Raw genomic sequence first — 27,825 nt, 5'->3', positions numbered from 1 at the left:
AGGCAGGGGTTCCACTTGTCACTGCTAATGTGAGTGGATCTGCATAGAAGCATTGGGGAAGGAGTTTGAGTGGATGGAAGAAATCTCAGACAGAAGTTGTTTCACTATATACTGACGTCTTCTTAAAATTCTTAAGCAAACCAGGGGAGTCGGACATGAGGGTCTTTCAAATTCTGCATGTATGTGATGAGTTCACAGTGCTCAATATCAATTAATGCCCAACCAGCCACTGGTCAGGGTTCATTGCCAGAGATATTATTGATTCCACCCTGAGCAGACCTTAGAAATCTTGGGTGCATATTCTCAAGAACGTGTGAGAATCATCGCAAAAGTAACTTGACGCAGCCTACAACATCGCAGTCTATCGCGGGAAATTTACGCCCTGTTAACCAAGTATTCACAACACGGCGGTACCATGCGATAGTCACCAGATAACGAGTCAAATGGCGCATTAAAATCAACACTACGTCGCAAAAATGCAAAACAGGAATGCTAAAAAAGTTGCAAAGAGGCCAAGCACGATACAAAATGAAGCGAAAACCAGCCACAGGCCTGCAAATCCCACGCGTCTGGTGGCAAAATGCACTAACACACCAGAAAGAAGCCAAAGTGCGTAGCAACATGGATGCACCCTGACCAAGCACAGAGGCCAACGCGAACCCCACAAGCCCCACAGACCACCAGCAAGGAACAACTGGCTCGGGGAAGGCCAAGGAGAAGAGGGAGAGGAAGACGGGGTGCAGTCCGCAGGAAAATAAGACCAGCATCACGGAGGTGACAGAACACAACCAGCAACTGACCCACAATCAGGCTACCTGAAATGCAGCCAGAGTGTCGAGGAGGCCAAGAGGCGCGACGGGAAAATCTGAACCAGGCACAAAGACGCTGCCAACAGGAAGGCAGCAACGGCAACAGCAGGTGGGAGTCCTGTGCCACAGGAGGAGCTGGAGGAAACGGAGGCCACAGTCAACAGTGCGGAGATGGTGCAAAGAGGTGGGAGTGCAGACACAGCTTGGGAGGACATGACACACATCAGCAGGGTGAGTAAAGACCAGGGACTGGCGGAACGGGGGGAGATGGGCACAATGGCACACATGCACAACGATGTGTAGCACACTACACCCACAATGACCCTGGATCATGTCTCTCATCCCCGTGGCATACTGCAGCACACACACATAGCAATAACAGCACATCCACATTGACGATAATGTGGTACAATGTGCAACCCTGACACTGCAGAACAGAGGACACAACTGGCTCCGCACACGCGCAGAAACAGGCCCACCACATGTGACTGAGCTGGAAACTGTGAATTGGAAATGTACGCGTAAAACCTCACACCCATCAAGTAGTTCAAATGTACACTGTACCGCATCTAAATCCTGCACCTACAAAACAGTCACAATGTACACTGTCAGACAGTCTGCATGTAAACAAGAACAATGCACCAACACACATATCAACACCCTGCATCTTCCCTCCACATTGCAGAGGGACACACAATATCTCCAGCAGAGCACAGACGGCCACACATCAGTGATGCCGAAGTGGACCACCACACCTACGACACCACCGCCCTACAACAGCCCATTGACATCCCACGCAACCCACCACTAGAACCAGGGCAACCAGGCTACTTAGAGGAGAATCCAGCCCCTGAAACAGAATACACAGCATTAAGCACCCGCAAGCACGGCAGGCTCACAACACTTCACCGAACCCTCACTTGGCACCCCAATGCCAGGTGTCAGAATGACAAAATTAGGTGGCCGAAGAGATGCGGGTGGGGTCCGGACCCAAGGTGAACTAAAGCACATACGTGGGTGTCCATTACCCTTCAGGGACCACCTACACCCCACAAAGGGGACCCACACTGCCAGAGAGACACCTGCAGATGCACATTCCCAGTACAGAACCACGCCCAGGGGCACGCACAGATCAGTCACACATGTACGACGGCATAGTCCAATGCCCTTACAAATTGCATGGGTGACGACAAGGCTACATGTCCAAGCCCGAACCCACTGCCTGCCGTAACATGTCTGCATCCGCTGTACACAGCACAATGTAATGTCGTAGGGCCCAGGGCCCTCATGCGTACAACAAGACCACAGGGACACACGCAGATATCATGGTGATCAGGCAACGGGCACGTGTGCTCGACCCCTTTATTGGCAGGGCCACATGTACAGTGACGCCTGTGCTGGTTGTGTGTGGGGTGATAAGGCAGCTTGCACGTAGTGCTTGGTGCTGGCAACAACTTGAACAGTGGACATCAGTGCAATGGAAACAAAAAACACCTGCATAACAGAGTCAACTGCTGAGCAACATGGAGGGATCTGGCGCAAGTACAGAGGTCACCCAACATACAAACAGAAGTGTCCGTGAGTTTCAGTGCGCTGAGGTTGGGGCCCCAGAGCTGAGCGTGCTCATGTGAAGAAAATGTCTCGGATTTTGTCCCTTCTGGACATTCCTGATGCAGCTGCGGCGGGGGGTGTCACACCTGCATCATCTTCCTCATTGCCGTCCCAGGTCTCCCACACTGCCTGAGGTGACATTGCTGCATGAGCACCCCACAGCACATAACCAAAACAGTAATGGACGATGATTCATGGTGCACAGAGATAGTGGTACCCGGAGTGCTGAGCAGGGGATGAGGGATAAGATGGCATCCATGACAGGTGCGGGCAACTCTGTCAGTCTACCAGTATGACCGTTTCGACACTGGTAGTTGGCAGTTGGAGTTGGTCCTGGCAGTGGTGGCATGTGCCTCCTATGGTGATGTGACTTCTGGCCCGGTCATGACTCGATTTGATGTGTGAGCCCTGGTGGACCGCAGTCAAGGCCTGAGGCAGCGGTCAGCGTGGTTCTGCAAGCTCCTCCTGGAACTTCAACACACGACGTTGAGCTGACATTTGGGGGTGACTTGTGGTTGACATAGGCAAAAGCACCAGAGCCGAGCGGGTGTTCAGTCAGCAACGATGACGTATCCTACCTGGTACGGACTGGATTGGATTGGCGTGAGGCTTGCTGGACAGCAGTGTAGGCTGACGGCGTAGTCATCAAGGGCCCACAGACACATATGTTTGGGATGCTATGCACAGACTTGGTGTCACCACATCGAAGGGAGTCTAGTGAGTTAAATCTGCCATTCTTGATGAACTCGGCCATGGTGGAATCAAGACTCAGTTCTAACTGTGTGACCGCAGTGTAGGGTGGAGGCAGGTGTCAGCAGTGGCCCACAACGGGTCATTGGCTCACGATGCACAGAGTTGCTGACACCAGGGCAGTTGTCGGAAGTGTTCGATCACCTCCATAACAATGATACTTCTACTCTCCGTACTGAAACATGTCATCCTCTTACACCTCTCCTTGCGTGCATTGATATGTACTCTGCCTTTGACAAATCAAGACTCAAGTCCCACATGTGCGAAGGCAGCGTGGCCCAAGGGCAGTAGTCCGTGTGGGCCCACGGACACCTGTGGATGGATTGCTATACACAGACTTGGTGGCACCTTATCGATGGGAGTACAGTGAGATAAAATATGCCATAATTGATGTTCTCTGCCATATTGTAATCAAGACTCAGTTCCAAATGTGTGACCTACATTTCCGCTGTGAATGCAGGTGGAGTACCTCAACGCGAAGGGAGTACAGCGTGCCGGTGTCGTGGAGGCCGTGATGGTCTTTTAAATAAAGAGGTTTCTCCTCGCGCTGCCCTAGTAATTCCCTCTTTTCTCGCTCTTTTGTTGTTATAAAGGTCTGAGGAGGCTGACAGGTTCGTGGCACTCTGGCTTGGAGCTTGCACGGGCACGTGATGGGCTCTCATCGACACACACCGGTGTCGGAAGGTGTGCATTGAGGCCTGGGTGCGCAGGGCCTGGCAGGACTGGTACGGGGCCCTGCGTCCCAGGGTGCAGCAGGCGCACAGGAATACAAGCAACACCGCTCACGGCGTCGCTCTCATGGTGGGGTGATGGGCGCCGCCCTGGCAGAGTCATTGGGCATTCCGGAAGAGGACCACGCCCAGAGCTACATGCTGTTTATTTACACCCCGAAGCGTGCCCAGCATACACCGGGCCAGTCCACTCTGCTCACACTTACAGGGGGGGACGTAATAAGCTACATTTCTGGGATCTTCCCCACTGGCTGGGGTGACATGGTTGCGTCCACTGTCCCCTGCACTCCATACACCAGCGGTGTATGTCGACATGGATATATGTGTGGTCTGCATACTGCAGTCTGGCCATCGCTTCGACGCCACATTTGGCATTGTGTACATTGTCATTCCTAGGTCAGTTGCCTCCTTTGTACATGCCTGGTCATCACCTCTTCCCACAATCTGCTATTGTGTGGCTGAGGTGCCATGCAGTTGATGGCTTATGTGCATGGCTGGCCCAGGTTGCCCGAGTGAGTTGTGCTGTCATGTCTGGTGGGTGGGCATGGTGTTTGGCATGTTGTATGTGAGTTTGTGACATGTGCATTCCCAGTGTTGTGAGTTGCTTGGTTGTGGAGTTGAGGTGTGTGGTGTGTGGTGTGTTCATTTGGTACTTGCCAATGAGCAGCGCATTTACGTAGGTGCCAGCCAGGAAGCGCCGGGTGATTGTGGGCTGTCGGAAGATGTAGGACTCATGCACTCGGAATGGGTGGTTGCCGTCGATGGTTGGTGGAGGTTCCCAAGTGGTCCACTATTGCCTGCACAGTGATGATATGCGTGTGCTTTAGGTTGAGGATATTGGGTGCAGTGTCACCAGGGGGCACAATTAGGATAAGTGTGCATTTAATTGCCCCCTGACACGTGAGGGAATCCAGCTATGGCTTTGAGGCCTTGCTTGTTCTCCAGCTGTTCCTGCGCAATGTGGAGGAAGGATAGGTAGTGTGGTACCAAGCTGATGATGGCATCCAAGACAGTTGGGGGGGGCTTGAATGTGCCTGGGTGTGAGACTTCTCGGACTCTGGCGGTTGTCGTTTGGGGGTACCAGAGGCCAACAGGTGCGGCACAGCCGGCAGCTTTGTGTGGGGTGGGATGTTGCTGTGTTGGTGCCATCGGCCTGATGGGCGATGAGGGTCAGGATGTGTAGGATGGCTGTCCTTTTGAGCCTGTGGTGAGCAATGACATCCTCTGGTGCTAAGTCTGGGAGGCAGGTGCGTTTCCTGTGGGTCCGCTGCCTTTGTCCGTGCTGCCTCTGTGGTGGTCTGGGGTGCGGGGGGTGCCGGGGAGGGGTTGTGGTCCTGGTTGTGGTGGCGGTTGGTTTTGTTGCCCTCTTGGGTGTCCGGCACGCATGTTCAGTGGCTCCATGGCATCTGTTGTACTTCAGGTGTGGCTGTGGGCTGGGCTCCCTTTTCTGTTACAGGTTGCTGTCCGACTTTACACCAGGTCGGATCAGATCTTAGTTTTCGGCTGCTACCGCACCTTATCGCCTGTTTTGTTCTCTTATCGCAGATGTAGCTGGTCGTTGAGAATGTTGTGTTGTGGTGGTGTCGCAGTTTTTTGCTCGGGAACGCCTACTCTGCATCTTATTTGCAATAGTTGCCGATGTCATCCTTGGCGATGTTTTTCGAGGATGCTATCGCTGGAAAACTGGTGATATATGCTGTTTCCACCAGCTTATGAATGGGGTGGTAAACTTATCTCGACTTTGGCTGCAATACAGTGCCGTTACCTTGCCGATGGCTCCTTGAGAATATGGCCCTTGGTTTGCTTCTATTTGTGTGTAAGAAAGATTTCAGCTGAGATGGGTAAACTGGTATGTTGAAAAAATGAAAATTAACCAGAGGCCCCCACTCCAAATAATGTATTCAAAGCTACTCTATTAAAAGTTGAAATCATAGGGGAATATCCAGGAATTCCTGCTTTCTTTTATTCCAACAATAGGCTGGCCTATTTCTTGCCTGTTATCATCCAATAGGACCAGTAGTAATTCATCAGGACCATTAAAGAGGCAGAATCAAAATGATCTCCAGAAAGAAGCCCTTTCTGGGGACTGCTGGGCATTCTAGTGCAAACCTAACAAGGAGCCTATAGTAGTGTTGTATGAGTTAGCAATGATGGAACCTTTGAGGCAGGTTTAGAATGCTGAGTTTGCAGTTACATGCAGAAAAATAAAGACATGTTATTTTAAGTTCTGTTTCTGGGCATAGTCATTAGCAAGTACCCGGGCTGGGGAGGATGCAACATCTATAATGAAGACTATAATGAAGCATGCCACCTTTGATGGGTGAGGTCTCTTGCTCCTAAAAGTGGATACTCAACATGACCAGGACTGTCTTGGGCACTGAGTTACTAAACAGAATATGAAGGCAATGAAGGAACCTTGACATTTATTAGGAATTACACATTTGATTAAGTTATTGTTAAATTGGGTAGTGCGTTTTGCTGGACCTAAATTACTCTCCATCCATCTTGTGATAATAATTATTTTTAAAAAATCACTATCACTTTAGCCACATTACCAGTTTATCGGGACTAGAGCACCTGAGCTGGGCCTCATCACTGGTGTTGTCGCAGGTAGCTTTTAATACCTTGGAGTGTGCATAACTGATGATGAAGGTAGAGCCTGGGAATGCAACATCCTAGCTCAGATCTTCAAAATGCAGACTGACATGTCGTTCTGGTCCCCTTTCACTTGTCTCAAATGGGGGAGGTCTGCCATCTTTGAGATAGTTTCCCTCCCACATCTCCTTTACCAACTGCAACATTATCCGTTTAATATACCTGTGTCCTGTGGGGTGGCAGAGTGCAGAGAATCACCATGAAGAAATGTTAAGAAATCACCATGTAACAGGGGCCTCAGCGCATTAGACATACAATCCTATTACAGGGTGGCGCACTTCTTAGTGATGGATTACTGGCTACATTTTCCACACTCAAACCCTGCTTTTGCCACTGAGAGATGGGCCATGGGAGACCCACACGTCTTTCACTACTATGGCGCATGCAGCTCATGGTCACTGCCTCCAGCAATAAGACGGGACTTGGAGCTATGGCTCAGGTTCAGGGGGATGGCATGGGTAACTTACATAGGAGACCCTTCTCTGGGTGAGGACTATGCTTGGAAATGTCCATCGGAGGGTTGCAGGGGACCAGAATTTTTACATTGGGAGATATTATCGAGGGGACTCATATGGTTTGCTCCCAGGAGTTGAGTTCTTGCTAGGCCTTCACTGACAACACTTCTTTCATTACCTTCAACTCAGACATGACATCTATTTACATATCAAAGATTTGAATGAACTTCCGAAGCACAATCCCCTGGAAGCTCGATTGTTGGGGGATGAGATAGGATTCAAGATATCATTAATTTACCGGCCCATGGTAAACAGCTCTCCTGACCTAGAAGATTACTGTAGCGTAAAACATCGATAAAAACAGGTTCATCTTCATTTAAACACATGTAAGAGATAGGAAATTTCCACAATTGTAGCATGTGAATTGCACATTTTCTCATGCCAGCCAAATGATTTAGTTTTCTGGCAATCATGAAAGTGGAAAATTGTAATTGGCAGAAAAATACCTCTGTGTATCAGCCATGTGACTGATGGATTATCACTAACAGAAAATGATGTTCCTTTCATTTGCTCAATGCTTAAAGTGTAGGTGGATTCCTTTCAAGCCATTATTTTCTGTGTTAAGGTTAAGTTGTAGGACTAAAAATTGGCTATTTCATTTAGAAGTTGCCAGGCCACATAAACTGAAATGAGAGTCTGACAAGCCTATGGTAATTGTACCATACCTCTCAACTGCACCTGGCCATGTTGTGAAATATTTAAGTCTACTTTAAGGAGATCTTATGGTGAAGATATGAAGCTATTTAATTAATACACTATTTTGGAGAGTGAGTGCATGCCATTGTGGACAATCCTAAAACCTGCTTGCATGTTTTCTTCATCTATCTGTCAAATTCTTTCTGCAGCTCCTCTCTTTGAGAATGTGTTCCATTCATTATAAATGGCATATATATCTGTTGCTGTATATTGTTTAGTACTAGCAGGGTTTGGCTATAGGAGGAAATCAGAAAAATCCATATTCCTTTATTAGGGACAAATGTTACTTTACAACCGGAAGACTGCAATGTGCTAAATAACGTTGGCACCGTTTACCCACACTATATGTAGTAATGACAACAGATATTGGTTTGTTATACTGGGAATCAGGGTGATTAGGTTTTGGAAAGGAAACAATGCATGCCTGCAATAGAATCATAGGGCCATATGACTAAACCTTCATGAAGTAATTGTGAGGAATTATAACTTCAATTCTGGATGATAGCATTTATTTCAGAGTCCAAAATCTTAATTTGTGGTTGGCAATTTGTGAGCAGTGTTGAATCGACCTTTGGTATATAGGAGTTTTTTTAATGGTCTTTTATAGTTCTAGATCCCAGGAAGGTAGTATGCTCGACAGTGTCATTTAGAAGGGTATAATGCATGCTTGGAAAAGGCCCTCCTTATCTTGAACCTGCCAATATTTAGTTCCCCAAATACTCTTGTCATCAATATTTTCTTTCAAAACTCATATCCTTGTATGACCGAATTCTGATTAAATCAGCTTATTAGTTTTAATGAAGTTGTTCAGGAGTTATTGTGGATGCAATGCAAAGTAGAAAGCTGAGTAATGGGACCTGGTCTCACTCTCGAAACAGGGGAATTTCTTTAGGATGTTTGGATGACCATTAAAGGAAAAAGCTTCACAATGCCCCAACTGTGTGTAATTATATATTTCTCTGGAATAACTACTTTGATGTAGGCAATAGTGTGTGTAATGATGAAAACAATACATTTTTTTGCACTTCAATGCATTCATATAGGGATTTTAATTGTTTAGGGTTGTTTATGCCTGTAAATCAGACATCATACACAATACAATCTCGGTTTCATACTCATCTGAAAGAGAGCCATGATTAATCACAGCGTTCAATCAAGCAATCAATCAATCAATCAGTCATTTGTTAAGCGCACTACATACCCGCGAGGGTCTCAAGGCACTGAGGGGGAGGTGGGGCCACTACTGATCGAAGCCAGGTCTTCAGTGTCCTCCTGAAGGTCTTTAATCACACATGACAGAGAAGCAATCACAGAAAATAAAGAGAAGTACTAACCATTGTAGGTGGGAACATCTTTAGAGATCTTAATACTGCCCTCACACACTCGAAAGTGTCATGCTTCATCATAGGGCCGCATCATACACCCAGGTGCAGACCAACACCTTGGGTGGAGCGCAGTTTTTTTTAAGAGGAAAGAGAAGTGGTATATGATGAAGGAGAGTGGGAGGGTACAGTACAAATAACAAATAGACAGAATAAACACAGAAGTGAGATTCTGACAGAAAGGAAACGAATAGTCTCCTAAAGAAAGGGACCAAGGAAAAGTGCAGAGAAAAGAGAGTCTAAAACTGTCTCGAGGATAACCCTCAATTTTATTCCTGTCAACCTCGGGCAGAGTTAAAATAAATGAAATGGGGTATCAAGGGCAGGTAACGACCCCATAATCCCCACTGCTAAAACCTGCTAAAACCAACATGTTTCTGCCAGTATTCTCTGTGCCCAACTGGGTCACTCTGGCATTCGTCAGGGTGTTGGTCCCTTGTTGTCTAGTCTATCCCACTATTTGGGTATATATTACCTTAGTAATCAGGGTATTGCCCCAGCGTTCCTCTCTAATGGAATTTCCAAGTGGATTAACACATCTACAATAAACAGGGGAGAGAAAGCAGGGAAAACGAATCGTAATTCACATGCTCGTGCTTCTCAAACTTGAACAAAGTTCTCACAGATACTCCCACAAACTCATAAATGTGAACAATAGTCTTCGGTGCAGCCTGACCTTAAAACAATTCCCACGTCCTTGTACCGGTGGGCACCACCTCTCACCACGAACATAAAACTGAGTGTCTGATAAAAACCTCGTTTTATCTACAGGATTCACACTTAAAAGCAGGTGCAAATGAATCACCGTGTAACTACAGAAAATCCTCTAATGTCAATCAACGCCAAAATACATGGTGTCCCAAGTAAAATATGGCCTTGCATACTCACAAGAGTTTACAGTTTCAATTCTGAACCCGGAACGGCGGGGGAGGGTGCTCTTGTCATCACACTCTGTCGGCAAAGCAACACAATCGTATTTATAAAAATGCATGGTCACTCATTCATTGGAGCCCCAGCGCGCTCGTTGTATGGTTAACTCAAATCACAACCCAACTCTCATATGCCTTGCATCCGATCATTACCAAACAACGGGTAACAAAGTTGTGGCATATGCGCTGACTCAACCTTCGGTTCTCACGCATAGAACCCCTTGTCACACCACCTATGTCAGAAGGGTACTCACTACTCCAAAGAGACACTCTCTCTTGTTGCCCCACAGCCGTCCTCCGACGATAAATGTGCCTCGTATTCTGCCCTCATATAAAGAGAAAAGCTTGACTCCACCGCTGCTCACTACACGCTACGTCCGTGTGTGTTCCGGACCGCCCTCTCCCCTTCACTATCATAGAGAAAGGACTACAGGACTATCAAAGCCACTTACAAGAACGTGGCGGCCATTTTGCAGTTCCTAGTCACCTCTAGGTAAACTTCATAGAGGGAAGAGACCCATTATTATTCCAATGGATAGGAGTATGTTGATCTTATATCCTTATGTACTTAATACCAGGAACATCTTTAAAAGCATTTTATATAAGGGACTAGTCTAGGCATGACCAAAAATTTTTTTTAGATGTACAAATCATGGGTCAGCCTATGGGTTCTTCGTCTCTCTCTTGGTAGACACCTTATTAGAAATGATTCATGCAAAAGATCATTGTTGCATTATACCATACAGTTGGAACCAGGGAATCCTCCTGAAGGTCAGCAGGTCTTGGGTCTGTCGTAGGCTCAGTGGGAGGGTGTTCCATGTCTTGGCGGCGAGGTGGGAGAAGCATCTCCCACCGGTGGTTGTTTTTCAGATGCGTGGGATAGTGGTGAGTGAGAGGTCGGCAGAGCATAGCTGGCGGTTGGGGGTGTAGAAGGAGAGCCGTCTGTTGAGGTAGGCTGGTCCGGTCTTGTGGAGGGCCTTGTGTGCGTGGATGAGGAACTTGAAGGATATCCTCTTGTTGACAGGGAGCCAGTGCAGGTTTCTTAGGTGGGGGGTGATGTGGCCGTGTCGTGGTACATCGAGGATCAGTCGTGCAGAGACGTTTTGGATGCGTTGTAGTGGATTGATGAGTTTGGTCGGGGAACCCCGGTAGAGAGCGTTTTCGTAGTCGAGTCTGCTGCTGACGAGGGCCTGGGTGACTGTCTTTCTTGCATCTGTTGGGATCCATCTGTAGATCTTGTGGAGCATGTGGAGGGTGTTGAAGCAGGAGGAGGAGACGGCGTTGACTTGCTAGGTCATTGAGAGCATTGAGTCGAGGATGATTCCCAGGTTGCGTGCGTGGTCGGTGGGGGTCGGGGCTGCCCCCACTGCCGTTGGCCACCAGGAGTCATCCCAGGCTGACGGGTTGGAGCCGAGGATGAGGACCTCCGTCTTGTCCGAGTTCAGCTTCAGACAGCTGATCTTCATCCAGTCGGCGACGGCCTTCATTCATTCGTGGAGGTTGGCTTTGGCGGTGATGGGGTCCTTGGTGAGGGAGAGGATCAGTTGAGTGTCGTCGGTGTAGGAGATTATGTTGAGGTCGTGCTGTCGGGCGACGTGTGCGAGCGGGGCCATGTAAATGTTGAACAGTGTCGGGCTGAGGGAGGATCCCTGGGTACGCCGCAGATGATCTCGGAGGCTTTGGAACGGAACGGGGGAGGTGGCACTCTGAATTCTGCCAGAGAGGAAAGAGTTGGTCCATTCCAGAGCCTTGTCTCGGATCCCTGCGGCGTGGAGGTGTGCGCGTAGTGTGCGGTGGAAGACGGTGTCGAAGGTGGCAGAGAGGTCTAGGAGGATGAGTGCTGCGGTCTCCCCGTTGTCTAGCAGGGTCCTGATGTTGTCGGTGGCGGCGATGAGGGCGGTCTCGGTGCTGTGGTTGCTGCGGAACCCAGACTGGGAAGGGTCCAGGATACTGTTCTCTTCGAGGTATCGGGTTAGCTGTCTGTTGACGATTTTCTCGATGACCTTGGCCAGGAAGGGAAGCAGAGAGATGGGCCAGAAGTTCTTGAGGTCTCTTGGGTCTGCCTTGGGTTTTTTGAGTAGGGCGTTGATCTCGGCGTGTTTCCAGCTCTCTGGGAAAGTCACGGTCTCGAGGGAGAGATTGATGATATTGCACAGGTGGGGTGCGATGGAGCTGCTTGCTTTGTTGAACACGTGGTGCGGGAATGGGTCCGACGGAGAGCCGGAGTGGATTGTGCTCATGGTCTTGATGGTGTCATCAATGCTCACGCTGGTCCAGGCTAGCAAGGGGACGTGGTTGATGGTGTGTGGAGGGTCTGTTGTGTTGCTGTCTGTTGGGGCTGTCTGGGTGTTGAAGCTGTCGTGGATGTCTGCTATCTTGCGGTGGAAGAAGGTGGCAAGGGAGTCGCACAGGGCTTGCGATGGCGGGATGTCGTTGGTGTTGGAGCTGGGGTTGGAGAGTACCTTCATGATGTTGAAGAGCTCCTTGCTGTCGTGTGCGTTGTTGTCGAGGAGGTCTTTGAAGGAGGTCTTCTTGGCAGCCCTGATGAGGTGGTGGTGGTTGCAGATGGCGTCCTTGTGTGTTGCGTGGCTGTCCGGAGTTTTTTCACTGTGCCATTTCTTCTCTAGTTTCCGGCAGGCTTGCTTGGAGGCTAGGAGTTCTGGGGTGAACCAGCTGGCCCTCTTGCTGTTGTCTCTGTGGGGCGAGGTTGTTGGTGCAGTCCTCGATCCAGTGTCTGAGGTTGTGGGCAGCGGCGGCGGTGTTGGAGGGTTTGGTGGGTGGGCTGAGAGCGAGGTTTGCATGTAGTTGGTCTTCGGTGATTTTGCTCCAGTAGCGTCGGGGGATCTGTTGGGTGCGGTGTTGTGTGGTGGGTTTCTGGAAGGTGAAGTGGATGCAGCGGTGGTCGGTCCAGAGGAATTCGGTGGTGTGGCTGATGGAGACGTGTGGGCTTGAGGAGGGGTCACTCGTGTGGCCGGCGGAGTGGGTGGGCGTTGTGATGAGTTGTCTCAGTCCGAGGTTGGCGAGGTTATCGATCAGGGTTGTGGAGTTGTTGTCGTTGTTGTTCTCAAGGTGAAAGTTCAGGTCTCCGAGGAGGATGTAGTCGGTGGAGGTTAGGGCGTGTGTGCTGATGAACTCGGCGATGGAGTTGCTGAACTGGGGGCGCGGTTCGGTAGACGAGGGTGCCTCTGAGAGTGGAGTTGGGGTCAGTGTGGATCTGGAAATGTATGTGTTCGGTGGTGCTGAGCGTGTCGTCGGTGCTGGTCAAGACCCTGATGCTGTTCTTGTGGACGATGGCGATTCCTCCTCCGACTCCATTGGTGCGGTCTCTGCAGGTGATCTTGTAGCCGTTTGGGATGGCTATGGCGATGTCGGGTGCAGAGGAGTTGTTCAACCAGATCTCTGTCAGGAAGGCGACGTCCGGGGAGGTTGTGTTGAGCAGCTCCCAGAGCTCAACGGCGTGTTTGCGTGCGGAGTGGTTGTTCAGTAGAATGCATTGGAGGTGGTTGAGGTCTTTCTTGGCGGGTGGTTTGTCGGCTCTGTGGCTGGTGTAGCTGCAGTTCTGGCGGGTGAAGGGACCGTGTGTGGGTTTCGGGGCAGCCTTGAAGCAGGTGTGGGTCCGTCCGGGGTTGAGAGCATGGAGTGTGCTGGCATCGTAGCAGTGGTGGTCATCATGGTGGGTGCGGGGGCCAGGGGTTCTGGCGCTGGGTGCGGTCCAGGCACGGACGAGCGCAGACGGGCTTGCCTTAGGCATGCCCGCTGCGCGCGTCCGCTACGCGCGTCCGCTGCGCACCGGCATATATGGGGAGGTGGGAGGAAGGAGCAGCTGGGAGGCGGGAGGCAGGGGCAGCGAATGGGCAGTCAGGGGGGCAAGGCCGCAGGGGACGCAGCGGTGGGGGCAGTGAGGGGCGGCGGAGGAAACAGAAGGCAAAAGGGCACAACAATTGAGGGGGAAATGAGTGGCACAGAAGGAAAAAAGGTCACAAAAAATGGGGGGAAACGAATTGTAAATTGATACTTGTATAGCGCACTACTCACCCGCAAGGGTCTCAAGGCGCTTGTACGAATACCGCTGTGGAACCCATCCTGGCTTTCCCTGTGAGGCGTCCACTCCTGGGCACCCCAAAGGTGGAGGCCAGGCATCCTTAGCGTTGTGGAGATTAAGCAAGCTATTGCCCAGAGTTGCAGAGTGGGACTCCATGATTAGAATGGCACCGAGGCGAGAATTATCAGGTCCGTGGAATTTTTGAGCCCAAAACCCGCCGAGGCGGGGAATTGAACCCTGGTCCCGGGCTAGATCTCTGCATCAGGGTGTGCCGCTCTAATCATTGAGCCACACTTCTCCGAGTGGCACAGAAGGCAAAAGGTCACAAAAAACAGGGGGAAATGAGTGGCACAGAAGGCAAAAGGTCCCAAGAAAGGGCAAAAAGGTCACAAAAAACGGGGGAAATGAGTGGCACAGAAGGCAAAAGGTCACAAAAAACAGGGGAAACGAGTGGCACAGAAGGCAAAAAGGTCACAAGAAAGGGCATAAAAGTCACAAAAATCGGGGGGAAACGAGTGGCACGGAAGGCAAAAAGGTCACAAAAAACAGGGGGAAACGAGTGGCACAGAAGGCAAAAAGGTCACTAGAAAGGGCAAAAAGGTCATAAAAAACGGTGGGAAACGAGTGGCACAGAAGGCAAAAAGATCACAAGAAAGGGCAAAAAGGTCACAAAAAACGGGAGTAAACGAGTGGCACAGAAGGCAAAAAGGTCACAAAAATCAGGGGGAAACGAGTGGCACAGAAGCCAAAAAGGTCACAGAAATCCAGGGGCAGCTAAGCAACAGAAGGCAAAAATGGGCAGAGAGACACGGGGGCAGTGAGGGGAACAGAAGGAAAAACCGGGCAGAGAGACACGGGGGCAGCAAGGGGAACAGAGGGAGAGAACAGGCACAGACCACGTACAGGCAGTGGGGGAGACAGACAACAGCAGTCACAGACACAACAATGAAAATGTAGGCACCACAAAGAGAGCAATGAAAGAAAATACAGGCAGTACAACGAGAGCAATGAAAAATACAGGCAATACAATGGAAGATGAGCAAACCTACGGCCTACCACTGGCCACCAGGGATGAGGCGCAGGTGGTAGCCTGCGGGTGGAGGAGGGCCTCGAACTTCCTCAGCAGCGGCAGCTGGGGCAGAGACACAGGCGGTGCTGTGCAGAGGGGGAGCAACCTACCTGGAAGGGTCAAGGGTCGCTCTCCTCAGCGCGCAGCGGGCGGCATATATGAGGAGGAGGGAGGGAGGAGCAGCTGGGAGGAGGGAGGCGGGGCCAGCAAATGGCCAGTCAGGGGGATGGGGCCGCATGGGCCGCAGGGGACACAGCGGCGGGGGCGGTGAGGGGCGACGAAGGAAACAGAAGGCAAAAGGGCACAACAATTGAGGGGGAAACGAGTGGCCCAGAAAGCACAAAGGTCACAAGAAAGGGCAAAAAGGTCACAAAAATCGGGGGAAACGAGTGGCACAGAAGGCAAAAAAGTCACAAAAAACGGAGGTAAATGAGTGGCACAGAAGGCAAAAGGTCACAAAAAACGTGGGGAAACGAGTGGCACAGAAGGCAAAAGGTCCCAAGAAAGGGCAAAAAGGTCACAAAAAACGGGGGAAATGAGTGGCTCAGAAGGCAAAAGGTCACAAAAAACAGGGGAAACGAGTGGCACAGAAGGCAAAAAGGTCACAAGAAAGGGCAAAAAGGTCACAAAAAACAGTGGGAAACGAGTGGCACAGAAGGCAAAAAGGTCACAAGAAAGGGCAAAAAGGTCACAAAAACGGGAGGAAATGAGTGGCACAGAAGGCAAAAAGGTCACAAAAATCGGGGGAAAACGAGTGGCACAGAAGCCAAAAAGGTCACAGAAATGCAGGGGCAGCTAAGCAACAGAAGGCAAAAACGGGCAGAGAGACACGGGGCAGCGAGGGGAACAGAATGAAAAACCGGGTAGAGAGACACGGGGGCAGCGAGGGGAACAGAGGGAGAGAACGTCACAGACCACGTACAGGCAGTGGGGGAGACAGACAACAGCAGTCACAGACACAACAATGAAAATGTAGGCACCACAACGAGAGCAATGAAAAAAAATACAGGCAGTACAACGAGAGCAATGAAAAATACAGGCAATACAATGGAAGATGAGCAAACCTACAGCCTACCACTGGCCACCAGGGATGAGGCACAGGTGGTAGCCTGCGGGTGGAGGAGGGCCTCGAACGTCCTCAGCAGCAGCAGCTGGGGCAGGGACACACAGGCAGTGCTGTGCAGAGGGGGAGCGACCTACCTGGAAGGGTCAAGAGTCGCTCTCCTCACCGCGCAGCGGGCGGCACATATGGGGAGGTGGGAGGGAGGAGCAGCTGGGAGGAGGGAGGCAGGGCCAGCGAATGGGCAGTCAGGGGGTTGGGGCCGCAGGGGCCACAGGGGACACAGCAGCGGGGGCGGTGAGGGGTGACGAAGGAAACAGAAGGCAAAAGGGCACAACAATTGAGGGGGAAACGAGTGGCCCAGAAGGCAAAAAGGTCACAAGAAAGGGCAAAAAGGTCACAAAAATCGGGGGGAAACGAGTGGCACAGAAGGCAAAAAGGTCACAAAAAATGGGGGAAACGAGTGGCACAGAAGGCAAAAGGTCACAAGAAAGGGCAAAATGGTCACAAAAATCGGGGGGAAACAAGTGGCACAGAAGGCAAAAAGGTCACATAAAACAGGGGGAATCGAGTGGCACAGAAGGCAAAAGGTCACAGGAAAGGGCAAAAAGGTCACAAAAGTCGGGGGGAAACGAGTGGCACAGAAGGCAAACGGTCACAAAAAAAGGGGGGGAAACGAGTGGCACAGAAGGCAAAAAGGTCACAAGAAAGGGCAAAAAGGTCACAAAAATCGGGGGAAACGAGTGGCACAGAAGGCAAAAAGTTCACAAAAACGGGGGGAAACGAGAGGCACAGAAGGCTAAAAGGTCACAAGAAAGGGCAAAAGGTCCCAAAAAAGGGGGGGAAACTAATGGCACAGAATACGAAAAAGGTCACAAAAATCGGGGGGAAATGAGTGGCACAGAAGGCAAAAAGGTCACAGAAATGCAGGGGCAGCTAAGCAACAGAAGACAAAAATGGGCAGAGAGACACGGGGGCAGCAAGGGGAACAGAAGGAAAAACCGGGCAGAGAGACACGGGGGCAGCGAGGGGAACAGAGGGAGAGAACGGGCACAGACCACGTACAGGCAGCGGGGGAGACAGACAACAGCAGTCACAGACACAACAATGAAAATGCAGGCACTACAACGAGAGCAATGAAAAAAAATACAGGCAGTACAACGAGAGCAATGAAAAATACAGGCAATACAATGGAAGATGAGCAAACCTACGGCCTACCACTGGCCACCAGGGATGAGGCGCAGGTGGTAGTCTGCGGGTGGAGGAGGGCCTCAAACTTCCTCAGCAGCGGCAGCTGGGGCAGAGACACACAGGCGGTGCTGTGCAGAGGGGGAGCGACCTACCTGGAAGGGTCATGGGTCGCTCTCCTCAGCGCGCAGCGGGCGGCATATATGGGGAGGTGGGAGGGAGGAGCAGCTGGGAGGAGGGAGGCAGGGCCAGCGAATGGGCAGTCAGGGGGGTGGGGCCGCAGGGGACACAGCAGCGGGGCGGTGAGGGGTGACGAAGGAAACAGAAGGCAAAAGGGCACAACAATTGAGGGGGAAACGAGTGGCCCAGAAGGCAAAAAGGTCACAAAAATCGGGGGGAAACGAGTGGCACAGAAGGCAACAAGGTCACAAAAAACGGGGGAAACGAGTGGCACAGAAGGCAAAAGGTCACAAGAAAGGGCAAAATGGTCACAAAAATCGGGGGGAAACGAGTGGCACAGAAGGCAAAAAGGTCACATAAAACGGGGGGAATCGAGTGGCACAGAAGGCAAAAGGTCACAGGAAAGGGCAAAAAGGTCACAAAAATCAGGGGGAAACGAGTGGCACAGAAGGCAAACGGTCTCAAAAAAAGGGGGGGAAACGAGTGGCACAGAAGGCAAAAAGGTCACAAGAAAGGGCAAAAAGGTCACAAAAATCGGGGGAAACGAGTGGCACAGAAGGCAAATAGTTCACAAAAACGGGGGGAAACGAGTGGCACAGAAGGCTAAAAGGTCACAAGAAAGGGCAAAAGATCCCAAAAAAGGGGGGGAAACTAATGGCACAGAATGCGAAAAAGGTCACAAAAATCGGAGGGAAATGAGTGGCACAGAAGGCAAAAAGGTCACAGAAATGCAGGGGCAGCTAAGCAACAGAAGACAAAAATGGGCAGAGAGACACGGGGGCAGCAAGGGGAACAGAAGGAAAAACCGGGCAGAGAGACACGGGGGCAGCGAGGGGAACAGAGGGAGAGAACGGGCACAGACCACGTACAGGCAGCGGGGGAGACAGACAACAGCAGTCACAGACACAATAATGAACATGCAGGCACTACAACGAGAGCAATGAAAAAAAATACAGGCAGTGCAACAAGAGCAATGGAAAATACAGGCAATACAATGGAAGATGAGCAAACCTACGGGCTACCACTGGCCACCAGGGATGAGGCGCACGTGGTAGCCTGCGGGTGGAGGAGGGCCTCGAACTTCCTCAGCAGCGGCAGCTGGGGCAGGGACACACTGGCGGTGCTGTGCGGAGGGGGAGCGACCTACCTGGAAGGGTCAAGGGTCGCTCTCCTCACCGCGCAGCGGGCGGCATATATGGGGAGGTGGGAGGGAGGAGCAGCTGGGAGGAGGGAGGCAGGGCCAGCGAATGGGCAGTCAGGGGGGTGGGGCCGCAGGGGACACAGCAGCGGGGCGGTGAGGGGTGACGAAGGAAACAGAAGGCAAAAGGGCACAACAATTGAGGGGGAAACGAGTGGCCCAGAAGGCAAAAAGGTCACAAGAAAGGGCAAAAAGGTCACAAAAATCGGGGGGAAACGAGTGGCACAGAAGGCAACAAGGTCACAAAAAACGGGGGAAACGAGTGGCACAGAAGGCAAAAGGTCACAAGAAAGGGCAAAATGGTCACAAAAATCGGGGGGAAACGAGTGGCACAGAAGGCAAAAAGGTCACATAAAACGGGGGGAATCGAGTGGCACAGAAGGCAAAAGGTCACAGGAAAGGGCAAAAAGGTCACAAAAATCAGGGGGAAACGAGTGGCACAGAAGGCAAACGGTCTCAAAAAAAGGGAGGGAAACGAGTGGCACAGAAGGCAAAAAGGTCACAAGAAAGGGCAAAAAGGTCACAAAAATCGGGGGAAACGAGTGGCACAGAAGGCAAAAAGTTCACAAAAAGGGGGGGAAACGAGTGGCACAGAAGGCTAAAAGGTCACAAGAAAGGGCAAAAGATCCCAAAAAAGGGGGGGAAACTAATGGCACAGAATGCGAAAAAGGTCACAAAAATCGGGGGGAAATGAGTGGCACAGAAGGCAAAAAGGTCACAGAAATGCAGGGGCAGCTAAGCAACAGAAGACAAAAATGGGCAGAGAGACACGGGGGCAGCAAGGGGAACAGAAGGAAAAACCGGGCAGAGAGACACGGGGGCAGCGAGGGGAACAGAGGGAGAGAACGGGCACAGACCACGTACAGGCAGCGGGGGAGACAGACAACAGCAGTCACAGACACAATAATGAACATGCAGGCACTACAACGAGAGCAATGAAAAAAAATACAGGCAGTGCAACAAGAGCAATGGAAAATACAGGCAATACAATGGAAGATGAGCAAACCTACGGGCTACCACTGGCCACCAGGGATGAGGCGCACGTGGTAGCCTGCGGGTGGAGGAGGGCCTCGAACTTCCTCAGCAGCGGCAGCTGGGGCAGGGACACACAGGCGATGCTGTGCGGAGGGGGGGCGCCCTACCTGGAAGGATTCATTTAAACTTTCAACACATGGCAATTTCACTTTCCCAGTTGGTCCCATAACCTGATAGGGAACCCTTTCCCAATATATCAATACTATCAATAATATCAAAGGTCGTATGTAGGAACCAAAAATTAAATATATTTTCATAGGACCCATACCTTAATGTGTTACATACCAGACACATATCAACCATCCCAAGCCAATACACATCTGTTCTCTAACTTTATCCCTTGGCATCTCATGCAAAAGACCTCTTCATGTATTAATGTCATTTTTAGCAATCTTTATTTCAACACTAGCTCTCGTGACCAATATTGAAATTTAATAACTTGATAAAAATTAGAAGCACAGAAACTTATCATATATGTGAACTGCACAGCTGAAAACGTAAATAAATGATAGCAAAAATACAAAACCTGGGGAAAGGTATGGTCACTAAATAATTAAAGGACAACATATAACGGAAGATCTCTTACTAACAGCAAAGCTTCCGGACACAGTGGTCACACGCAGTCAAGGAACTGTAAGCCAGCAACAGAAGTCAAAACAAGAATCGCAAAGCCAAGAGTTCTGTTGTTGTCCACCAGCCTTTTGACTTTGGTAATTCTTGTTTTGTTTTGTCATGGTTTTTGAAAGAGGTTATTGTTGGGGAAGCTGCTAGGCCATCATCAATCTGGAGAAATTTGAGCGACGGAAAAAATACTTTTTTTGTTCTGAAAAGTCACACATTCCCACAGTAGTCCCTGGCACTAAAGAGAACTACTTTGTGTGTGGATGCGCTCCTTGTGAAAGGGAAGCAAGTTGTAACATAGAGAAGTCAGAAAAAGGCTGAAGTGGGCTGTGTGTGGAAGCAAAATGTAGCTGACACAACAATAGACGTCTGAATGACATCTGGCTTAAACCTCTCATTTTTAAATCGAAAATATCAAAATATCAGCAAATGCTTTTTTGTAAAGTTTTTATCACAAATAGATAGAGAAGGTTGAAAAGATACATAAATGGAGAGGCTAGCAAATCAGATAGAGAGGATCACAAAGGCAGACAGAGAGGTATAGACTGAATGTCACATATATATCCAAAACAACAGTGATATGCCATATATTTGAATATCAAATACCCACAACAGCCCCAACCTTACAGATGTTATACACACAACAGACAGAAGAACACAACAGTACAATGTACATGAATGCAACTGATATCAGAGATTCCATACAGTATGAAGTCTGAGATCACAACCACACCATTGTATCCAAAACATTTCATTCAATTCCGCAACATATAATATATTAAACCCCAACATTTTGTCAGCACCCCACTGTACAGCAAAAGGATATTGTTGATTTTCAATAGTGCACCATATTCTCAACTACCTCAAGGCAATCCAATGCAAATTCCACTCTACAAAGACAGAAGAGTATCCCAATTGGTAAGAATAGGGCCATGCCTACCAAACACTCAAAACACTAGAACACACATACTACTCACCTTGTCACATGGTCCAACATTTACACTATTGATGACTCAGATCAAGCAACAAGAAATAAGACTCAGGTTAGAGTTGGAATCCTGGACACTGTGGTGGCATTTTGTCACTTGCCAGCTAACACAGACAAGATAATGCATAATATAAAACACATTCTCCTTGACAAGAGTGGGGTCCACACTAACCAGTTGCCATTGTTCAGCCCCATGTTCAGCTTCTGACTTCCATGTGACACGGCCTCTAATTCGTTATTGTTCTAATTGTTTCATTAACTTCTTTACACACATTCTTTTTTAATTGAGATCTAGGTCTGTACCACAAACTAAGCACTGGAAGTGCTAATATAACACTTGCCCTTACCCCAGTTTTCCACTGTATACATAACACAACAACCACAGACAAACACAACACCTTCACATTGCAGTATTGACACACAAAAGTACAGTAGCATAAACAATAATCCAACACATCACCACCACAACAAAATGCCAAACAACATATATGTACAAACATTCTTGTCACACATTGCCCCACAACAAATCTGCTTTAAAATACCGTGGTGAACTGTGTTTTCACCAAGCACTGGCTTTCTTTACCACCAAGGACATGAAAGTGCCCCAGTCAAAAAAGTTTCAAAGCTTGACATCTCTGAGGAGGTGTGATATTGTGCATCAAATGTTTACCTGCAACTGGAGGAACTTAGACTATCTTTATCTTATTGAGAATTTTGTTCTGTGTGCAGCTACATATCGTCTATTGATCAAAGCTTTTGTGTATTATATGTACTGTAAAACACAACTAGCAAAAAAGGAGAGCCAGCCTTAATCCGGCATTGGCTCTGCTGGTTGCAGTAGTCTATGGAACACATGTATGAAAAGTTAATTTTGCGATTACCAAATAGCGATTTTTAGGAAATCGCTATTTGGTAATTGCAAAATGCGATGTAGCAAAACAGACAGGAAATAGCGATTCCCTAATTGTGATTTCTTAAAAATCGCAAACTCAATTAGGAAATTGCTATTTGTAATTGCGACTTCATTCGTTCCTATGAGCTTCAAGGCCCATAGGTGAGAATTGCCTTGCATTATCTAAATTGCCATTACTCAATAGGTAGTTACAAACAAGGGTAAGACCAAAATAAGCCACTGGGACCTGGGTAATAAACAGTACAGTAGCAAAGGGGGTCCCAGTAGATCAACTCTGGAGAACACACAATTAAATACCAACAGACATTAATTTACTTATACTCAGTAATTTATAGTTCAATATTATTAAATCATATCAAACATCTTCAGATGTTCACAGACCAGCAAATCATCTAGAAATCCTGTACAGTAAAAGTGCCTCACACAAAAGGGGAAAAGGGGAAGAAGGTTGTGAGCATCAAGTGAGGGTTGAAGGAGTGAAAGGAAAGGTAGTGACAATATATCCATCAAACCATTATTCACAGCAAAATCGGTTTATTCAGACTAACAGTTGAATAGTGACAAATACATAGCCATCGCTTGTGTTACACTGGCACAGTGAAAAAGCACTGTTGGCCAAACTGACATTACAAGGTAGGAAGGGGTAGGAGCACACTGCTTTACCTCCCAGCACAGTTCGCCCCTTAGCATTATGGTAAATGCAGTTCTTAATACATGCTTACTTGAGATTTTGCTGGAGTGTACCACCAAAGTTGGTGCAGGTTAGTGCTGTACATCTCTAGACACGTGTTTCTGGATTTCATCCGTTATCAGTAGAGATAAAAACACATTTTATATGGGGTTGCTGAGCAGGCTGCCACAATCCTTACAGGTCTCAGTACCTCTCACAGGTGCACAGGTGCATCTCCACAAGCTTGTCAGCTCAATGGCTCAAGGGAGCCTTTTCAAAACAGGAAGGGGTGGGAGCACACTGCTTCACCTCCCAGCACAGTTCGCCCCTTAGCATTATGGTAAATGCAGTTCTTAATACATGCTTACTTGAGATTTTGCTGGAGTGTTCCACCAAAGTTGGTGCAGGTTAGTGCTGTGCATCTCTAGACACGTGTTTCTGGATTTCATCCGTCATCAGTAGAGATAAAAACAAATTTTTATTTGGGGTTGCTGAGCAGGCTGCCACAATCCTTACAGGTCTCAGTACCTCTCACAGGCGCACAGGTGCATTTCCACAAGCTCGTCAGCTCAACGGCTCAAGGGAGACTTTTCAAAACAGGAAGGGGTGTGAGCATACTGCTTCACCTTCCAGCACAGTTCGCCCCTTAGCATTATGGTAAATGCAGTTCTTAATACATGCTTACTTGAGATTTTGCTGGAGTGTTCCACCAAATTTGGTGCAGGTTAATGCTGTACATCTCTAGACACGTGTTTCTGGATTTCATCCGTCATCAGTAGAGATATTAAGGAATTTTATATGGAGTTGCTGAGCAGGCTGCCATACTCCTTACAGGTCTCAGTACCTCTCACAGGCGCACAGGTGCATCTCCACAAGCTCGTCAGCTCAACGGCTCAAGGGAGACTTTTCAAAACAGGAAGGGGTGTGAGCATACTGCTTCACCTTCCAGCACAGTTCGCCCCTTAGCATTATGGTAAATGCAGTTCTTAATACATGCTTACTTGAGATTTTGCTGGAGTGTTCCACCAAATTTGGTGCAGGTTAATGCTGTACATCTCTAGACACGTGTTTCTGGATTTCATCCGTCATCAGTAGAGATAAAAAGGAATTTTATATGGAGTTGCTGAGCAGGATGCCACACTCCTTACAGGTCTCAGTACATCTCACAGGCGCACAGGTGCATCTCCACAAGCTCGTCAGCTCAACGGCTCAAAGGAGTCTTTTCACAACAGGAAGGGGTAGGAGCACACTGCTTCACCTCCCAGCACAGTTCGCCCCTTAGCATTATGGTAAATGCAGATCTTAATACATGCTTACTTGAGATTTTGCTGGACTGTTCCACCAAAGTTGGTGCAGGTTAGTGCTGTGCATCTCTAGACACGTGTTTCTGGATTTCATCCGTCATCAGTAGAGATAAAAACAAATTTTTATTTGGGGTTGCTGAGCAGGCTGCCACAATCCTTACAGGTCTCAGTACCTCTCACAGGTGCACAGGTGCATCTCCACAAGCTCGTCAGCTCAATGGCTCAAGGGAGCCTTTTCAAAACAGGAAGGGGTGGGAGCACACTGCTTCACCTCCCAGCACAGTTCGCCCCATAGCATTATGGTAAATGCAGTTCTTAATACATGCTTACTTGAGATTTTGCTGGAGTGTTCCACCAAAGTTGGTGCAGGTTAGTGCTGTGCATCTCTAGACACGTGTTTCTGGATTTCATCTGTCATCAGTAGAGATAAAAACAAATTTTTATTTGGGGTTGCTGAGCAGGCTGCCACAATCCTTACAGGTCCCAGTACCTCTCACAGGCACACAGGTGCATTTCCACAAGCTCGTCAGCTCAACGGCTCAAGGGAGACTTTTCAAAACAGGAAGGGGTGTGAGCATACTGCTTCACCTTCCAGCACCGTTCGCCCCTTAGCATTATGGTAAATGCAGTTCTTAATACATGCTTACTTGAGATTTTGCAGGAGTGTTCCACCAAATTTGGTGCAGGTTAATGCTGTACATCTCTAGACACGTGTTTCTGGATTTCATCCGTCATCAGTAGAGATGAAAAGGAATTTTATATGGAGTTGCTGAGCAGGATGCCACACTCCTTACAGGTCTCAGTACCTCTCACAGGCGCACAGGTGCATCTCCACAAGCTCGTCAGCTCAACGGCTCAAGGGAGTCTTTTCACAACAGGAAGGGGTAGGAGCACACTGCTTCACCTCCCAGCACAGTTCGCCCCTTAGCATTATGGTAAATGCAGATCTTAATACATGCTTACTTGAGATTTTGCTGGACTGTTCCACCAAAGTTGGTGCAGGTTAGTGCTGTGCATCTCTAGACACGTGTTTCTGGATTTCATCCGTCATCAGTAGAGATAAAAACAAATTTTTATTTGGGATTGCTGAGCAGGCTGCCACAATCCTTACAGGTCTCAGTACCTCTCACAGGCGCACAGGTGCATTTCCACAAGCTCGTCAGCTCAACGGCTCAAGGGAGACTTTTCAAAACAGGAAGGGGTGTGAGCATACTGCTTCACCTTCCAGCACAGTTCGCCCCTTAGCATTATGGTAAATGCAGTTCTTAATACATGCTTACTTGAGATTTTGCTGGAGTGTTCCACCAAATTTGGTGCAGGTTAATGCTGTACATCTCTAGACACGTGTTTCTGGATTTCATCCGTCATCAGTAGAGATATTAAGGAATTTTATATGGAGTTGCTGAGCAGGCTGCCATACTCCTTACAGGTCTCAGTACCTCTCACAGGCGCACAGGTGCATCTCCACAAGCTCGTCAGCTCAACGGCTCAAGGGAGTCTTTTCACAACAGGAAGGGGTAGGAGCACACTGCTTCACCTCCCAGCACAGTTCGCCCCTTAGCATTATGGTAAATGCAGTTCTTAATACATGCTTACTTGAGATTTTGCTGGAGTGTTCCACCAAAGTTGGTGCAGGTTAGTGCTGTGCATCTCTAGACACGTGTTTCTGGATTTCATGCGTCATCAGTAGAGATAAAAACACATTTTTATTTGGGGTTGCTGAGTAGGCTGCCACAATCCTTACAGGTCTCAGTACCTCTCACAGGCGCACAGGTGCATTTCCACAAGCTCGTCAGCTCAATTACTCAAGAGAGACTTTTCAAAACAGGAAGGGGTGTGAGCATACTGCTTCACCTTCCAGCACAGTTCGCCCCTTAGCATTATGGTAAATGCAGTTCTTAATACATGCTTACTTGAGATTTTGCTGGAGTGTTCCACCAAATTTGGTGCAAGTTAATGCTGTACATCTCTAGACACGTGTTTCTGGATTTCATCCGTCATCAGTAGAGATAAAAAGGAATTTTATATGGAGTTGCTGAGCAGGCTGCCACACTCATTACAGGTCTCAGTACCTCTCACAGCGCACAGGTGCATCTCCACAAGCTCGTCAGCTCAACGGCTCAAGGGAGTCTTTTCACAACAGGAAGGGGTAGGAGCACACAGCTTCACCTCCCAGCACAGTTCGCCCCTTAGCATTATGGTAAATGCAGTTCTTAATACATACTTACTTGAGATTTTGCTGGAGTGTTCCACCAAAGTTGGTGCAGGTTATTGCTGTATATCTCTAGACACGTTATTCTGGATTTCATCCATCATCAGTAGAGATAAAAACAAATTTTATATGGGGTCGCTGAGCAGGCTGCCACAATCCTTTCAGGTCTCAGTACCTCTCACAGGCGCACAGGTGCATCTCCACAAGCTCGTCAGCTCATTGGCTCAAGGGAGCTTTTTCAAAACAGGAAGGGATGGGAGCACACTGCTTCACCTCCCTGCAAAGTTCGTCCCTTAGCATTATGGTAAATGCAGTTCCTAATACATGCTTACTTGAGATTGTGCTGGTGTGTTCCACCAAAGTTGGTGCAGGTGAGTGCTGTACATCTCTAGACACGTGTTTCTGGATTTCATCCCTTATCAGTAGAGATAAAAATGCATTTTATATGGGGTTGCTGAGCAGGCTGCCACAATCCTTACAGGTCTCAGTACCTCTCACAGGTGCACAGGTGCATCTCCTCAAGCTCGTCAGCTCAATGGCTCAAGGGAGCCTTTTCAAAACAGGAAGGGGTGGGAGCACACTGCTTCACCTCCCGGCACAGTTCGTCCCTTAGCATTATGGTAAATGCAGTTCTTAATACATGCTTACTTGAGATTGTGCTGGTGTGTTCCACCAAAGTTGGTGCAGGTGAGTGCTGTACATCTCTAGACACGTGTTTCTGTATTTCATCCCTTATCAGTAGAGATAAAAATGAATTTTATATGGGTTTGCTGAGCAGGCTGCCACAATCCTTACAGGTCTAAGTACCTCTCACAGGTGCACAGGTGCATCTCTACAAGCTCGTCAGCTCAATGGCTCAAGGGACCCTTTTCAAAACAGGAAGGGGTGGCAGCACACTGCTTTGCCTCCCAGCACTGTTTGCCCCCGCACCCGCAAAGACATCCGATTGTTTCTGGATGTGGCTTCCTGCTCGAACCCTTGTGCAAATACAAAGATTTCTTTTTGAAACCTATAGCGGAAACCACAAGGGCATACCTGAGGGATACCATGGAGACAATCAACCTAGTGGATCAACAACCCTTTGACCCGGCCCTACAATTCCTAGTGATCCTAGACATAGTGTCACTTTACACTAGTATACCACAAGAACCAGCCCATGAAGTAATGCAGACAGCCCTTAATCGGAGAACGGCTCCCGTGGGGGTACCAACTGAGTTTATTAACAAGCTACTCAAAATCGCAATGATGCACAATTTCTTCTTTTTCT

Source organism: Triturus cristatus, chromosome 5_1 (assembly GCF_964204655.1).
Source record: "Triturus cristatus chromosome 5_1, aTriCri1.1, whole genome shotgun sequence".
Lineage (NCBI taxonomy): Eukaryota > Metazoa > Chordata > Amphibia > Caudata > Salamandridae > Triturus > Triturus cristatus.
The sequence above is the reverse complement of the archived record's forward strand: the minus strand, read 5'-3'. Positions refer to the sequence as shown.